The sequence below is a fragment of the Saccostrea echinata genome, unplaced genomic scaffold (genome assembly GCF_033153115.1).
Source record: "Saccostrea echinata isolate AGI-Se365-2 ecotype Australia unplaced genomic scaffold, CSIRO_AGI_Sech_v1 ptg000028l, whole genome shotgun sequence".
Classification (NCBI taxonomy): domain Eukaryota; kingdom Metazoa; phylum Mollusca; class Bivalvia; order Ostreida; family Ostreidae; genus Saccostrea; species Saccostrea echinata.
This window is the reverse complement of record NW_026889777.1, coordinates 11,217,019-11,221,354: the sequence shown is the minus strand read 5'-3', so window position 1 is coordinate 11,221,354 and position 4,336 is coordinate 11,217,019. Positions and strand designations below refer to the sequence as shown.

At 33.3% G+C, this 4,336-nt stretch overlaps 1 long non-coding RNA gene across 1 annotated transcript; it reads left to right on the top strand.

Moving 5' to 3' along the window:
- The first annotated feature begins 1,086 nt into the window (after positions 1-1,086).
- On the top strand, positions 1,087-4,015 carry LOC133193747 (uncharacterized). Its single transcript, XR_009721999.1, has 2 exons — positions 1,087-1,193; positions 3,645-4,015. It is a non-coding gene; the product is annotated as an uncharacterized LOC133193747 (long non-coding RNA).
- Positions 4,016-4,336: the final 321 nt, after the last annotated feature.

Sequence of the window (4,336 nt, the reverse complement as noted above, 5' to 3'; positions counted from 1 at the left end):
AGAAAAAATTGGAATCAAAATTCGTATAATGGATACACATTTTTCCTATTAGGCATTTTCTACCTGCATTTGAAAACAAGCTGTTAAATCTTGCAAATATCGACAACTAAGCAATCTTTATAATGTTGCAAACATTCAGTTAAGTCAGAAACTTAAATGAATACCATATTCTAATGCTGGGCGTGAAATACAAATAGGACAAAAATATAATGTACTGAAGTGAGTTATTATGTAAAGAAATGTTTCTCTTTTTGCACAATTTAACAAATAAGACATTAAAATGTTTGGGGTAGGGAGAAGGTCAGGGATGTGATATTGAGAACTGGTCGTGTCCAGTCCCTATGTAGTAATTATTTTATAGAATTCATATTGAATCATTTGAATAACCTGTCATTGTGCGAGATGGCATTAGTTGAAAATAACACTAGAAAAAGGAATCTATATGAATACATGTAAAAATTCATTATTGGCTGCTTCATAATGTCTTCAGAAAAAGGTCTTAAAGCACACACTTATAATGAATTCATGCTTTAACCGAAGTGAATTTCAATCCATATGGTACCCCCTAAAATATTAATTTATTCATAAAAATATATATTCTAGCTGAGAATCCTGTCCCGAAACTCTGTTCAGTAGACCTTGAAATGCAGTGTATTTACCCTATTCCTATCTCCTCCCCTTCTTGGATTCTTTATATGAAATTATGTTTAAACTAGAAGAATATCTGTGTACTGCATTTGCAATTTTAATGTTATACAAGTAGAAAAAAATATGCTCGTCCTTTCATTGTGTACCTCTCTATCAAATATCTCTGCAGAACGGTCAGATATATTCTTATGAATGAATATTTATCTATATCTATAATTGAAAGGGCAAGCAACATCTGCTCATGAATCAGGCAATCATTATTTGATACTTAGGACCATATAAAATGCCAGGCTTCGCGATTCATGCTGTCATAAATACACAAAATGACTTGACATAAAAATAGAAGTGTAAATCAACTACAAATACTAAATGTTGTCAACAGGAAGTTTAAATGTCAATACCACTGAAATTGGCGAGGAAAATATATTTGAATAATTTATCGGTTTATACTGGTTATAATTTTACATTATATATAAGTTGAGGCTTTGGATTTCATTAGCAAAACCTCTAAAGTTTGATGAATATATTCGAACCTGTTTCTTTAGGTAAGTTTATGAAGGCCATAGCAATATTTTTTCAGCTGATCAGAAGTAGAGTAGATTAATAAATAAATAAATATATAAATAAATAAAAACATACAGATATATTAATTCAAAAGTTGATACTGAAATATAAAAGTCAAACGTTTAAAAGATTGCATTTATTTACTGAATGACGTAATTTTATTGCTATAATAAGAGCTGAATATAAGACATAGGGTAGAAATAATACCAGTAAGCAGATCGATAGATACCATTCTTATGTCTGTGTGAGCTTTTGAAGGCTGTGTTATTTTGCTTCCTCACTGAAACGCTTTAGCGAAACGCATGGTGCTCACGGCGGGTGTGACCTGTCATCAGGGGATGCCTACCCCTTCTAGGCACCTGATCCCACCTCTGTAATTTCTATGGGTCCGTGTTTTATGACATTTTCATAGCTTTGTATAGGTTTTTTAAGATTGGTAATTGGTCGATATTTTCACTTTTTTTTCATTTGGTAAACTATGATGGCCGATATGGGCCGGACAAAAAGTAATCACGAGTTGTGTTGGATTTGCCGGCAATTCTTAGATGCCGGCAAAAAGTAACCTCGAGTTGTGTTTGATTTGCCGGCAATTCTTAGATGCCGGCAAATCTTAGATACCGGCAATTCTTATTTAAAATATTTAATTAAATTGCCAGAGGATATAGAGGTTTCAGAAGTCAAGTTATCTTAAATTGGGCAAAGAGTTTGACAAAAACAGAAAACCAAAAACAACAACAAAGCAGTTTCACTCAACACGTGGCATTATTTATGACATATCAAAGCGAAGTCAAGATATTTAACTGGCTACAAGGCAGCCTCCCCGAAAATTAAAAGAAGTCTATAACGGGGGATGGGGGTGGGGACCGGGTGCTATTTCAACACTAGTCTGGGTTACGTTCACTGTCTTTAAACAGTTTTTCATAATCTTTGACTAGGATATGGTGGAGCCTAGATAAAAACGGACAATACAAATTCAGATTTCCTGTACTCTCATGATCATCCTCACAAGTGTTTATGATAGTTTGGTAGTTTATGAACCAGGCAGGTTTTTTAAACATCTAATCAATTGACTACATGTAGCTGTGCCGTCAATCAACAGGCAGCGTGCACAGCGTTCATTATGTATTTGAGGGAACACTAGCTTTGTTATTAAAATAATTAACACAACTATTGAAGATAAAATAAAATATGTGTTCGTATGAATTTTAAAGGATATTATGCTTTTATGTGGAGTGCAAGGGTCTGGAAACCCCTTAAACAATGTCTATATGCGTTTTCCCCCCTCACTTCTCTCAGTATTCTGGTTTTTTTCAAACCATTTGCCCTGTTAAGTTAACTTGACTTGACTTAACTTGATATCCTCTGGCATATAAATTAAATATTACGTATAAGAATTGCCATTGCATGTACCGGAGATTTGCCGGCATCTAAGAATTGCCGGCAAATCAAACACAACTCGTGGTTACTTTTTGCCAGCATCTAAGAATTGCCGGCAAATCAAACACAACTCGTTGTTACTTTTTGCCCCGGCCCATATCGGTCATCGTAGTAAACTATACTCCGTAGAATTTAAAGTAAAGCTCAATTAACTTTCTTTTGAAACTTCATGTTTTATTTAAAATGAAAGAAAAAAAAAGAAGTAAAGAATACTAGATTTTCTTTGATCAACATTCAAATGTTCAATATAAACTATATATGCATATAAACATTTGGTATTTAACTTCTTACAGAAAATTTATATTAATTAATTGTATCAGAAAAAAAAATTGAACCAGCCTCATTTACATTACATCGCATTCATTCCAATTGTGTTTTTTCCCGTTTTGTTGTATATATAAAATTGGATATTTTCATAGTTGGAATTATCAATGTTATATAATGACTTATTAGTCCCCTTCCGATGAAACCGGAGAAGACTATAGGTTTCCTCTGAGTCTGTCCGTCCGTCTGTCTGTCTGTCCGTCTGTCTGTCCCTCTGTCTGTCCGTCAGTTTGTCCCACTTGGTTTTCCGCACTTTTTCTAAACGCTTGCAGATATTGAGCTAATTTTTGGTATGTGAGTGAATCTTAATGAGTTACAGATCAAGTCTGCATTTCGTTACGCTTCAATGATTTTTGACGGAATTATGAACTTTTCAATTTTTCAGGGTTTTTCGCAATTTTTTCTATACACTTGCTGATATTGAGCTGATTTTTGGTATGTACTTTACCTTGATGAGTTATAGATCATGTTTGCATTTCGTTCCGCTTCACTAATGTTTGACGGATTTATGGCATTTTCAATTTTTAACGGGAACCAAATTACACTTGCTGGTAGGGGACTAGTATTGCTAATGCAATATTTTCAGAATGCTTGTTTATCATTAAATTCCTCAAAAGGAAAACCTTTAAAAATGTATTGATGTCAACAATGCTGTAAATTTTTGTTTGCAGGTTCTGGAACTAGGAGAATGTTTCCTATTTTGAGAAAAATGATTTTGATCGCATGTTTACTTGTCGCTGTTGTACATGTGAACGGCGAAGAAAGAGAAGGCCCTTGTTACAAGTGTACAGAAATATTCAGGGGTTGCCAAGCTTACTACAAATGCGAAGGACATCCCTTTGAGAAAAGATGCCGGGAGTTTTGTAATGACCAGTTTACCAGATGCATGGACTCCTGCAAGGCCAACCTTACAATGTTGAAATAACAATTCTAATTATTATTATTTTTTGTATTTAAAGAAAGACACAGAAATTTGTACTAAATACAGTGGTATTCCTTGTCTAAAAGGAATTTTTGCCTGTTAATAAATAATATTTATGAATGTTTGCTACTGTAAAATAATGAGTTAGTTGATCAATGTTTGAATGAAATGATCCTTAATGAATTTAATCTCTATAATTTTAACCTTGACCTAATATAAAACTCACTGGAGAGTTGATGAAATGTACGAATTCCACAAAGAAAGTTACATCTACCTTATAAAAGTCATACCTAAAATATATATAAAATTTTGTTTCTCTTATAAATACAACGCGAATGGGTACACATGTATCGACAAAGTCTTCGAGATATCAGTCCTGATGACTTGAATTTTTAAAAATTTGTTACAGATGTCGGACAAAGGAATTTAAATTCACTTGGT